The sequence below is a fragment of the Giraffa tippelskirchi genome, chromosome 10 (assembly GCF_054371585.1).
Source record: "Giraffa tippelskirchi isolate mGirTip1 chromosome 10, T2T-mGirTip1v1.2.pri, whole genome shotgun sequence".
In the NCBI taxonomy this organism is placed as follows: Eukaryota; Metazoa; Chordata; class Mammalia; order Artiodactyla; family Giraffidae; genus Giraffa; species Giraffa tippelskirchi.
Genome location: NC_137284.1, coordinates 8,096,781 through 8,110,166, shown reverse-complemented (window position 1 = coordinate 8,110,166; position 13,386 = coordinate 8,096,781). Strand labels below are relative to the sequence as shown.

The 13,386-nt window shown below is 44.2% G+C and overlaps 1 long non-coding RNA gene across 1 annotated transcript; it reads left to right on the top strand.

Moving 5' to 3' along the window:
* Nucleotides 1-6,814: 6,814 nt before the first annotated feature.
* Nucleotides 6,815-11,184, top strand: LOC145524308 (uncharacterized). Its single transcript, XR_014067393.1, has 3 exons — nt 6,815-6,897; nt 7,637-7,713; nt 10,296-11,184. It is a non-coding gene; the product is annotated as an uncharacterized LOC145524308 (long non-coding RNA).
* The last annotated feature ends 2,202 nt before the right edge of the window (nt 11,185-13,386 follow it).

The window sequence follows — 13,386 nt, the reverse complement described above, 5'->3', positions numbered from 1 at the left end:
AGTCTGAAAATTTCTATAATCTCAGAAAATATCCCACCTACGTGTAAAAATGTCAACCAAAAGGATCACGTACATTTATGTATGTAAAAGAAGTCTTTCGACACTGTGAGTTTTTTAAATTGGGTAAAACATACATAACATTAAAGTTACCTTTTTAACCATTCAGGGGCATTACATATATTCATATAGCTGTGCAGTCATCACAGCCATCCACCTCCAGAAGTTTTCTCATTTTCCCCAACAGAAACTCAGTACCCACTAAACAATAGCTCCCCATTTTCCCCTTCTCAGCCCCTGATAACCACCATTCTACTTCCTGCTTCTGTGAATTTGACTCTAGGGACCTCATATGAACGGAATTGTTTAGTCTCTGTCCTTTTGTGACTGGCTTATCACTTGGGATAATGCCTTTAATGCTCATCAGTGTTGTAGCCTGTCAGCATTTCCTTCCTTTTTAAGGCCAAATGATAGTCCATTGCATGTTTATAACACTGTATTGACTATCTTTTCATGTATTCCATGTTCCTGGTACTCTGGCATCTGGGGTCTTGATCCTGGAAAGTCTGCCTCTTCCAGGGCTCATTGATTCCTGGAAATAGAGAACTACACCCTGTGAGTGCACCTTCGATGCACAAACCACCAAGCCAGGATCCACACCCCCAACCACCTCCTTCATCAAACTCTCACACCAAGTCGATATTCTCCCTGCCCTAAATCACCCCAAGGCCTGGTGCTGGATAACTCAGGACCACCTTTACAGCCCAGATCCTGCTGAAATTATTCAAACTATCCAACTTTAAGCTGACTCAAGGGACTCCCCCCCTTCCAGTTCCTCCCACAGAAACCCCAGTGAAGGCTCAGGGCCATGCTCTTCCTTTTCTTTTCTCTTCTGCCTTCCAACTGACCCTGGTGCTTCCCCATATGGCCTTTATGGAGTTTCACGCCTCCTATTTCTACGGATCTGTGAGTATAAATCTCTTCCTTTATGACAATCATTTCTGAGTCTGAGTGTCTTACCATACCTGATTAAAACAAATCCAAGGCATGTTTTCACAAAATCACATTTTATTTATCCATCCATCCATCCATTGGTGGACATTTGGGGACATTGAGTTGTTTCTGTCTTCTGGCTGTTGTTGCTCTTTTAATTAAATATTTCAAGTATGCAGAAAGAAGTAGCAAGAATAAGATAATGAACATCCCCAGACAGCCACTTGACCGAAGACACTGTACACTGACATGACGTGTGTCCCTACCTGCCATCTCTCTCCTCCGGGGTGGTTCTTTCTCCTCCATTAGTATTATCCATCCCAGCAGGGGTGCAATTTCTCCACAGGAAGGAGTATATGGTATTGTCTTGTATGTTGTTTGAATTTTGTAGAAACAGCATTATACGATATATGCAGCAATGTGCTTTTCCCACTCAGCATGATCTGTCTGAGATTCCCCCATGTTGAAGGATGCTGCTCTAATTTGCTCATTTTACCTGGTTGCTCACTATCCCATTGTTTAAATTTACATTAACTTCCATATTAATCTCCTACTGATGGGCATTCCAAACGTGAACATCCGTGTGTGTGTGTGTGTGTGTGTGTGTGTGTGTGTGTGTGTGTGTGTGTGTGTGTGTGTGTGTGTGTGTGTGTGTGTGTGTGTGTGTCCATCTCAAAGGACAGACCCAGGTGGGGAACTTAGGACACAGGTATGTGCATCTTTCTTTTATCAGGTCTGGCCAAACTGTTCTCCAAACTGAGGTACCAGTTTGCACCCTGAGCAGCAAACACGAGGGTTCCTGTTGAGACAGAGAAGCCAACTCCTAGCCCTCAAATTCACCCCCAAACCAGATGCTCCCTTGGCCACGGCTGCCCTCTCAGAAACAAGCATCCTCTTTGGCTGGTCTTGGTGTTAGTGGGAGAGTGGTTTCCCAAAGCTTCTTTCAGTCATGGAGGCATCTCTCAGCCAGGATGTTTTTGGAGAGAACCCCTTATTTCTGCTGCAGGAAGCCCCTTGTATATAAAGGGAGCAGAGGAAGCCTGCATGCATGCGTGCTAAGTTGCTTAAGTCGTGTCCGACTCTTTGTGACCCTATGGAAAATAGCCCACCAGGCTCCTCTGTCCAGCTGACAGCAAATTGTTCCTGCCCGCGGGGGCATCCTCAGGACCAGCGTGATGCCCTGGCTGTCCCCTCTGGGAATATGCATGCCAGCCCCTACCTGCCCCTGGGAGCGAGGCTGGCTCCAACCTGAGGTTGGTGTCCTGCTCATCCCAGGCGAGAAAGGCTAAGTCAATTTGCTGGCAGTCAGTGTGGCAGATTTATAGGCATCAAACAAAAGACTATTTGCTTAATAATATGCTTGTTGTGAAGTGTCTTTGTGCTCATGTGTTCTGACAAGGCAAAGTGTTTTGGCAGAGAGGAGGCAAATTCCTTTGAAATTAGGATATTCAAAGTAACTACTCAACTCAGGCCTTTGATATTGCTTTAAGAAATCTGTTTTGCCCATAAAATCATGGCTCTGCTGTATTTGCCATTCTGTTGACATTTATTCCAATTTTCCCATAGCAGCTTCTTCCACTTTTCCTTCTGTAATTCAAAATCAGAATCTTTTAAGTCCTTGGGAAATTGTTTTTGCAATATTCTAAATTGAAAATACTTGCAAATGTGTACTTTTTAGAACCAGTGTAAATTTTAAATCCAGGACGAAAGTAATCTTTTATGTGCAATCTTGTCCATACTGTAAATCACAAAGTGTTTTATTCTCTTCTTTGAGCAGGTCTCAGTTACCCTGTGTTTTCATGAGATTGAAATTGCTGGTTGTGTGGTTTGAAGGGCTCCAAAGCTGTTCTCTGGGCTGTAGGGGCTTGAAACATCTGCTAGAAGGTCCAGCACCACCCCAGGCCTCCGAAGCTGTGGGCACCAGGGGTGCCTGGGGGTGGCTGATGTCATGGGTCTGGTAAAACCTGTGATGGGCTGTGGCGCCACCCTTGGGGGTGGCAGCCAGCTGCAGCATTCCCGCAATGTGAATTCCCCCGATATTCCCGGGCAGCTCACTGGGCTTACTCCCAGGCAACTATCAGCTGGCTTCTGCTGAGCACCAGCACCGGTTCGCATTCCAGCATAACGGTCCCAGTATACAGCACACAGCGGTCCCTTCCCTTGCCCCGACCTCCTGGCTTCTGTCCTCTCAGTGTTCCAGGAGGCAGGTCGGGGAGAAGGCGCCCCCACCCTGGTCTGCAGAAGGGGTTAGACGCTGCCACCGAGCCCTCTGAGCCCAGGAGATTTCAGGAACAGCTGTTCAGGCTTCCCCTCTAAGACCCAGAAGTGCCCCGGCTGGGCAGGGAGCTGGGCTGAGCGGTGGACAAGTGGCTGTGATTCTGGGCGCTCCCCTGCGGTGCCCTCCACCTGTTAACTGGTCAGTCCCTCTGGCCGGTCCCTACTCCCTTTTCCTCAAGGAAAGCGACCTCTAGGGCGGCCTCTCCATTTGCCAGAAAAGTCTCTGTCCCAGCTTGAGCTCACTGTCCTTGGAGTGCAGTTTCCTCGAAGTGGGCAATGTCTATGGCCTGGTTAACTATGTTCCTGAATATCGAGTATCGCAGACCCTTCGGCGAGCATCATTCCACAGGGATGCGTACGCAGGGCTGCGGGCAGGGGTTGAGGTGGGTGGAGTATGGGGGGATAGGCACGTACGGAGGTCCCACAATGGAGGTAGAAGAAGGTGGGGACGTGAAAACCGATTGTCTCCAAACTCCCCCTGGCCCTCTTAGGCTTGCAGGATTGAACCCCCCTGGCAGTGAAAGAATCAAGTCCTAACTGCTGGACCACCAGGGAATTCCCACCTGCCTCTCCCGCCCTATGTCTCCAGTCAAGAGTGAGTGGTCCTTCTGGCCAACCTTGAATACCCTTTGAGCTCTTTAAAAACTACTTTGAGATGGAATCAAGTTTATTTATGGGGCTTTCCTGGCCACCCATTGGTTAGGGCTCCTGCTGGACACAGGTTCCATCGCTGGTCTGGGAACTAAGATTTCATAGCCCTGTGGCATGGCAAAAAAAAAGAAGTTAACTACTAAAATGGAAATATAGGAAGACTTGAAAACAGTGAGAAAATTCTTTTTAAGAAGTTTGTCTATTTAACAGTGGTGAACAGACAGATTCCACAAACTTCCAAGACCCCTCTCTCTTTGGTGACCTCATTTGAAATGCTCATCTATTTTCTGCCTTTGTTCTTTGCTAATAAATGCATTTATGATTCTGAAGTTCCCTACAAGTTAGGCTTTAGTTGCATCTCACACATGTTTTCTACTCTTCAGTTCTATTTATTTTTAAATTTCCATTATGATTTCTCAATTGACTCAAGAATGATGTAGAGGTATAGGGTCAAAACAGTTTTGTTTTCTTTTCTGTTTTGGTTGGGAGATAGGCAGTGCAGTCAAAGTTTCAAAATCCAAAAGGCTTAAAAGGTCTATAAGAAAAACTACCCCCTTTTCCCCATTCCCCTCAGCCAGACACCCATAAGTGACTAATATTAGTCATTAACTGAGTTTATGTCTCAGGTATAGCTCAAAGTGTGTGTGCTACTGCTAAGTCACTTCAGTCGTGTCCGACTCTGTGCGACCCCACAGACGGCAGCCCACCAGGCTCCGCCGTCCCTGGGATTCTCCAGGCAAGAATACTGGAGTGGGTTGCCATTTCCTTCTCCAGTGAATGAAAGGGAAAAGTGAAAGTGAAGTCGCTCAGCCATGTCCGACTCTTAGCAACCCCATGGACTGTAGCCTACCAGGCTCCTCTGTCCATGGGATTTTCCAGGCAAGAGTACTGGAGTGGGGTGCCATTGCCTTCTCCGCAAAGTGTGTGTAGATGAGCATATAAACATATATTCCTTTCCCCCTTCTTAGATAAATCCTATGCCTTTAGTTCTGAAATGTGCTTTAGTTTGTCCTTAACAATATATATTAAGGATTGTTCCACATCAGTATGTAAGAGCTTGTTCATTTGTTTTCACAGCTGTGTAGTATTCCATCATTTAAACATACACCATTTTCTAAACCCAGTTTAGTTCTCTGTTGATGTACATGTATGTTGTCTGTGGCTTTTCAAATTGATAAACTGTTGCCTTAAAAAAAAACACCTCTTTTCACAGAGATTATTTCACACTGGGCAAGTATATCACTAGAAGTGGAGTTGCTAGGTCAAGTGTATGTGCACTTAAATTTTGATAGCTATTGCCAAATGCTTTTCTTTGAGGCTGTTCCAATTTATACACCCAGAAGCATAGCATGAGGTTCTATTTACCTCTTAGCTTTGCCAACAGTATGCTACCAAATTTTTGTTCTGTTGATCTATGAGTGAATAATGGTATATTTTCGCTTTAACTTGAGTTTATCTTATTTTGAGTAAAGTAGAGCAACTTTTATATGTTCTCAAGTTATTCACATGGGTCTTGGTTTCTAAATGCTATTCTCCATTAAAAGAAATTAGCACTCCTTGGATACAGGGCTGATTCCCTGGATAAAGGGCTGATTCCCTGGGACAGGGAAATGCAAGACAAGCCTGGAGCATCTTGTAGTGCCAGAATTAAAGAAGTGCTTAACCGACAAACAAAAATCCAAACAACCTACAATAATAGGAGACTGTCAAAGAGCCGCAGGAGCCAACTGAAAAAGCTCCCAGTGGCCAAATCTGGAACTATTTAAGCAGCAAGCTAAATGCAGTATTGGACTACATTTGCAACTCTTCTGTACATCTAAAATTATTCCTAGATAAAATGTTTAACTTTGAAAAGTTATTGTATTTCTTTTTCTAATGAAGTTTAGTTATCTCCTCTGTCATTTTTTTTTTTTTTTGGTTGTAAGTCTTTTTGTTTATTTGTAGGAGTTCTTTATATATTAGGATTTGGCTGTAATGTGAATTATACATATTTTCTCTAGTTTGACTTTCTTTTTAAATTTTCTAAGTTATTTTTTCCCACCCAGAAATATTTTAATTTACATAGTCAAATTTATTCACTTTTTTTTGGTATGTTTCATGGCTTTTAAATTTGTGTTATAGCTGGGAATTCTTCCCCCTTCCAATATTATAAAATAATTCTCCCATAGTTTATTCAAGTGCTTTTTCCTTAATAAGTGTTTTGTTTTTATATATTTCCAACATTATATAATAGAAACTTTTGATTTCTAAAACTGTATCAGTTAGAGCAGTCAGGAGACAGAAACCACTCTAGTTATTTGAACAGGGAGAACTTAATATAAAGAATTCTTAACTAGACATCCAGTTGTTACTAGGTAACAGACAAGGTAAAGAGTGAACTTATTAAGGTATTGGGTGATTAGCAACCACAGGAAGCAGCTAACCCTCCCAGGGCTGAAGGAACACAGAGTAGAGACTGGGATTATTAAACTCAGAAGAAGCCCCCTCCTTCGGAAGCTCAGAGGAGGGCCCCTCCTCTAGACCTGGGACCCACACCTCTGAGGAGAGTTGTTGGCTACACTGGTGTCTCTGAGGGGTAAAGTGAGAGTGTGATGAGGTTGATTTGCAAGTGCTAGAAAAAACTGTGTTGTCCTAAAACAAAACAGCCAGTTACTTTTACCAGCAGAATGAGTTTTGGGGGGAACAGCAAAGCATTGCAACTCACAATATACAACCTACTATGAATGATAGGGAAGTCTAAGAACAAATGAGAGGAATGTTCTTTTATAGAGAAGAGGGAGCTGGGCGGGGCTATTATAAACAAAGAGTCCATTGGAGGAAACTGGGAGCTCAGAGTGTAGTGACTTGTCATTGGCTGAGTGTGACAGTCTCTCATTGGTTGGGCTGTTGCCCGGCTGAGAGAAATTCTTCCTTTCTCCTGATGGGTGGAAAGTAGCAACCTTCTTCCTGCTGGGTCTGCAACTGAGGTCAAATGGCAGGGTAAGAGAGCTACCCCTTCTGACCACCTGACTCTGTTTCAAATGAAGTTTCCGTTTATTAATTTTCACAACTGCAGACTGGATCCCACTGCTGCTGTAGGTGGGAATTGCTGCTGCTGAGCTGAAGTTTTACTGGGATAAAGTTCACCTGAACAGGAAGCAAACGGGAAGTATTTAGTCCTCTCTTCCTCCCTGGTGGCTCAGATGGTAAAGCATCTGCCCGCAATGCGGGAGACCTGGATTCGATCCCTGGGTCGGGAAGATCCCCTGGAGAAGGAAATGCAACCCACTCCAGTACTCTTGCTTGGAAAATTCCATGGACAGAGGAGCCTTGTAGGCTACAGTCAATGGGATCGCCGAGAGTCGGGCACGACTGAGCAACTTCGCTTCACGTCACTTCTTCTTCTAGCTTTGCGATGTCTCTCTAGTGCCCCCTCTGGGCAGAACCTAACATGGACCCTGCTGACAGAGCAGAAGCGTCAGCACATCACAAAGCCAAATAGAGAAGGCTGATTTGGAGCTGAGATAATAGCTTCATAACTGACCTGTTTGCTTCAGTGGCTTTTGCACACTTCAGTCCATCCTCTTCCATGTTACAGTGGGGCAGCAAACTATAGTGGCGACATAAAAGTGCCTTCGCTTTGTTTTCTGATCTCTCGAAAGGAGTCAATATTGGTGTAGGCTTACCCACACTGCGTGTTTACTCATTGATTTGCTCACCATTTCTTCTTCCATCTCAGACTTTTTCATATAGGATTATTTTCCTTCTTCCTGAAGTACTTCCTATAGAACCTCCTTTGGTTGGCATCTATTGCTGGTAAGCTCTCAATTCCTATCTGTTCATAAAAATCTTTATTTCACATTAATGGCACTTGGAAAACATTATTACACTGTCTTCTGGCTTCTGCTGTAGCTGATGATAAGTATGCTTTCAGCCTACTTGTCATTCTTTTATTGATTGATTATTTTTTCAGATAACTTGATATATAAGTGAAAAGACAATAAGGTATATTAACAAGGACATTGATTTGAAAAGAAATAAATGGCAGTCAAAATCTTGCCTCATTTCTGAGACCTTAGGCAAGTTTCTTAACCTCTGAGTTCCATGACTTCATGTTAAGAAGGAATCTGTACTCTGCATCGTGGTTATCAGAGAAGCTGCATACATGCCCTGGACAAATAAAGACACTCTGCTGACATGGCGATGGTCATTTCCAAGGATTCCATCTCTTTTCACATTTTTATGATACTTAAAGGTTAAATTTGAGTCTGTCAATAATGATGTTTAGTGTTCATCTTTGAAATATCAAAGCACAATTCCAAGTATGGCTCATTTTATTATTTCTGTAATATATTGCTATAATTTTTTGTGATTAACTTAACAAGGAAACCTACAAGCCTCTGTTAATTAACTTCACAGCACCAACTACAGTACCTCAAAGTCAAAATGGGACAAAAGAAGAAAGGGTGTTTTGGGTCCGTCTTTGGGCAAGAGACTGGTGATTGTCCTCTGTTACTATCTACACAGCACCACAAGGGTCCTGTTCACATGTACAGCTGTGGTCAGAACAACAACAACAACGAGACAACTATTTTTGAGCTTGAGTGCTTTGTGAACAGTTTTTTTAATCACAAACTTGGATTTACAAGTTTTCCTAAAATTGTGGTCATATTTGTATGAGCATTGGACAACTTGGCATTCAAAACAAGCAGTTTCCCTTTGAATTAAAAGTAGGATATTCATCTGGGGAATTATTTACCTTCGGCAGAGTTGGCTGCTTGCTCATCTAGGCTTTTTAACAGCTCAGTTATCCACTGACTCATCTGTGTTCCTCTGCAAAGAACCTTTCTCACCTTCACCCTCACCACTCAAAAGTTGTGCTCATTTTGAAATCACACCTTTCTCATCTGTTTTAATGTATTGACGTTGTACAAGGAAGAAAAGACAAGATATATTGAGAAATAAATTGTGTGAGAGGATTAAGGAGTCCTAAACTATTAACCTATGAAAGTTAGTAATGAGAATGTCTCCCTACTCCTTAAAAGCATGGATGCAAAGGGACAGTGTTCTTGATTGGAAAAGAAACCATCACTTCCCACCTAGTTACTCAACAAGAAAGTAATTTAATCCTTTGCCTGAACCTTGTTTGCCCAACAGGACACTATGGGCAGATGTTAATATTTTCTGATACCTCTTTTCTTTCTGTTCTCAGGTTGTCTTTGTGGATGACGTCAACCTGCTTGCTCTGGGGGCATATGGGGCTCAGCCTACTGCTGAGTTACTTAGGTGGTGGTTCGATCACTGGAGCAGGAATGACCTAAAAGATTGTTCTGTGATTAAACTAGTGGACACTCAAATTATGTGTGCTCTGGGAGCCTCAGGGACATTTTCTCAGTTTGTGATGATTAAGATTAAAAGTCACCCTGGCTATGTTGGTAGCTGGAGAAAGAAAGAGAAACCAAGGGGACAATATGGGTCATGATGTTTTGTGTGTTTCTAAGTGTATACACTGCCACCTGAACGGGTTCACCGCAGGGATGGACACTGCAAAGTGGGTGGCCTGGGTTTGGGCCATTCTCCCACCAATTCTTCCAAATTCTTTCCTCCCACCTTCTGGGTCTTTGCTCCCCATTTCCCATCCTGCATCCTGAGAACCATAGTCCCCTGTCTCAGTCCTTAACTTCCAACTGTATGAACTGTCCCTGGTCAAAGATCCCATTTCCCTGACCCCAGTCAAGTCCTCTCCCAGTGGGTCTCTGCTACTGAGAAGAATTTAAATAGGAGCAGTTCAAAGAATTGACCCTTAAAGATCCTTTACATTTTCCAAGAGAAATTTATAAGCTCGAAGGAATCTCTACGCATGGAAATTTTTTTATGTGACAATGTAGAAATGGCTTGATTCAACTAACTGGACATCTTCAGCTGTTCCCCTCCCGACCTCAAGTTGGTCATTCTGTTTTTTAAAATATTCCTTCTTTTTATGTATCGCTTCTTCAGGGAATCTCTCTGGTATTTGCCTCCTAATCCCTGATATTTTTTTTTTTTTAGTTCTACCAGTTTATTGCTACCAACCCATCTCCCTCCACCCTCATGCATGTGTGCTCAGTCATGTAACCCCATGGACTGCAGCCCACCAGGCTCCTCTGTCCATGGACTTTTCCAGGCAAGAATACTGGAGTGGGTTGCCATTTCCTTCTCCAATCCCTGATCTTTATATGACCTGTGACACAGACTTTGAGTCAGCACTGCTGTCAGCACTCTCTGGACTACTTTAAAGACTTTTTTTTTCTTTAAAAAGACAAATAAATAAAACACTGTATTGCTCCAGGTTTCAGACTTCAGTTTTACTTTATCTCTGTCATCTGTACTTACCTGTTTGCTTTTCCCCACCCCTTCAGGTCATGTACAGATGTGAGAGTTAGACCATAAAGAAGGCAAAGTGCTGAAGGCTAAGTGTTGATGCTTTCAAACTATGGTGCTGGAGAAGACTCTTGAGAGTCCCTTGGACAGCAAGGAAATCAAACCAGTCAGTCCTAAAGGAAATCAACCCTGAATATTCACTGGAAGGACTGACACTGAAGCTGAAGTTCCAATACTTTGGCCACCTGATATGAAGAGTCAGCTCATTGGAAAAGACCCTGATGCTGGGAAGTATTGAAGGCAAGAGGAGAAGGGGGCAACAGAAGATGAGATGGTTAGATGGCATCATGAACTCAATGGACATGAGTTTGAGCAAACTCTCGTAGATAGTAAAAGACAGGGAAGCCTGGCATGTTGCAGTCCGTGGGGTTGCAAAGAGTTGGACATGACTTAGTGACCAAACAACAATAATCAGGCCCTGGAAAGGCTGAATCCATGAAGTCACAACCTGGAAGTCCAAGCAGGGGGTCACTGGAACCTCCAATCTATAGCTAGTTGGTCAGGAGCACAGGTGACAACCTGGGTTTGTGACTTGCATCTGAAATGGGGGAAGAGAAAGTGTCTCATGGGACTGAATGTGCCCTTTATCTGTGGGATCTCACGCTACTCCAGGTAGACAGGATTGAGTTGAGTGGCAATACACCCAGCAGGTTTCTGGAGAATTGCTTGGTGATGTGGAGGAAACCTACTGACCCCCCTTAAATTGAAATTGGATTCAGAATTCCTTTACATACAGTCTAGTCTGGAAAATATCCCTTGTGCACTTGAGAAGAACTCTTATGCCATTGTCGTTGGGTGGAGTGTTCTGTATATGTCCTTTAAGTCTAGTTGGTTCATTGTGTTAAATCTTCTGTTTCTTTACTTATCTTCCATCTGGTTGTTCTATCCATTATTGAGAGTGGGATATTGATGTCTCCAATTATTATTGTAGAATTGTGTACTTCTGCCTTCAATTCTATCAGTTTTTGCTTCACATATTTTGATGGTCTGGTATTAAGTGTGTGAATGTTCATTCTTTTTTTTTTTATTTTTTTTTTGAATGTTCATTCTTGCAGGGGTTGGGGTCATATTAATATGGGATGAAAAACCACTGTGATGGGGGGCATGCCCACTGTGCCCTTCAACCACCAAACACAGTCTACTTGATCTGTGCTTTATCTTTATTGGTTGCTTTCCATTTATAAGTGTTTAGTCTCCTCTAGATTTCTGGGGTTTATTTTTTTCTCTCCTTTAATTCATGTCCAATTTATTTTCATGTGTATGTAAGGCATGGATCCAACTTTCCTTCCCATACTGTAGCCACTTGTCCTGGAACTGTTGCTAAGGACACTCCTGCTCTTTCACTCATATTCAGAGTGAATATGGTGCACTCTGTTATTTCTGGTAGGCTGTTTTGTTCACTGAACTGCTTCAGTTCAGTGTTCACTGTACCTGCTTCAGGTACAGAATCAGTATGAGTCTATATGGTTGCAAGTAGAAAACCCAATCTGAAATGGGTCTCAATGGGCTCAAATCAAGGTGTCAATAGGGCTGGTTCCTCCTGGAGGCTCCTGGAGAGAGTATTCCTTGCCTCTTCCAGCTTCTAGAGACTGCACCTCTGTGTTCTATGCCAGCAGTGTAGCATCTTCAAATCCCTGTCTGCTTCTGTCTTCATGTCAATTGATTACATCAGGCCCACCAGGAATAATCCAGGATAATCTCCCCATCTCATGATCCTTAATTTAGTCATGTCTGCAAAATCTCTTGCCCATAAGGTATCATTTACAGATCCAGGGGATTAGGAGCAAGTATCACTCCTTGTTGTCTCAGGGGAAGGGCAGCAGCTGATTCTCCTTGTGGGAAGTGAGGGGTGGGCCAGGAAAGGTTCTGGGGGCAGGGCAGAGCTGGGAACTTTCCAGAAAGGCTCACTAGACTCGAGGCAGAGCTGTCAGCTCAGCTCTGTTGTGATCTGAGTCTGGAGGGTCCGCAGCCTGTGTTCCAAGCCCAAGCCTGCCCTGTTTGCCCCACAACAGGCCAATAATGGGAGATGAGTTATTAAGTCAAGGAATAATGACTTTAATCAGAAAGCTAGCAGACCAAGAAGATGGCAGACTAGTGTCTCAAAGAACCATCTTGTCCTAGTCCAAATTCGGGCTTCTTTTATATAGAAGAACGGGAAGGGGAGTGCTGACCAATGGCTGAGCAGGGCCACTATAGACCGCACCTGCCCCGCCCCTATTACAAGCCTGTTTCCTGTCGTCAGGCCTTTCCCCTCACTCTGCTCCATCTGGCCCCTCTCCATCCCAACTGCCTCTTGGCTGGTCTCCCACCTCCATCTGGCCCAAGCATTGCAGCCAGAGTAAGCTTTCCAAGGTGGAAATCTGAGTGAGTCACTCAGCTGAAAATCCTGTTGACAGCTCTGGGTTACCTTTTAGGATGAAGTCCCACATCTCCAGCCTTGCATCCCACCCTTCAGGACCTGGTCCTGATTCTCGATTCATCTCCCAGGCTGTGGAGAGAATTACCTTTCTCCCGTTGTTCCAGGCTGATTCTTGCCTCTTCACCTTCATCAGTGTGGTTCCTTCTGCCTGAGGTCTTTCCTCTTATCCTTCATCTGCCAACTCCTATTCATCCTTCCCTGGTGGCTCAGTTGGTACAGAATCTGCCTGCAAGGCGGGAGACCTGGGTTCGATCCCTGGTTTGGGAAGATCCCCTGGAGAAGGGAAAGGCTACCCACTCCAGCATTCTGGCCTGGAGAATTCCATGGACTGTATGGTCCTTGGGGTCACAAAGAGCCGGACACAACTGAGCGACTTTCACTTTCCCTTTTCATTCATCCTTCGGAACCCAGCTTGACTGTCACCTCCTGGGAATACTTGGGGACTGGCCAGGATCCTGCGGATGCCACAGAAATGGATTCAGTCTGGTCCACACAAACAGGGGAGAGGTGGTCCCCAAAGGGCTGATGCTGTCACAAGGGAAGAGGACACTGGACACTTGGGGACATTGCCAAGTCTATGCCGCCCTCTCTGGTCACCAGCGTGGACCTGGAGCTCCTGGGGGCATGTACACCAGTTCTGGCACTGACCA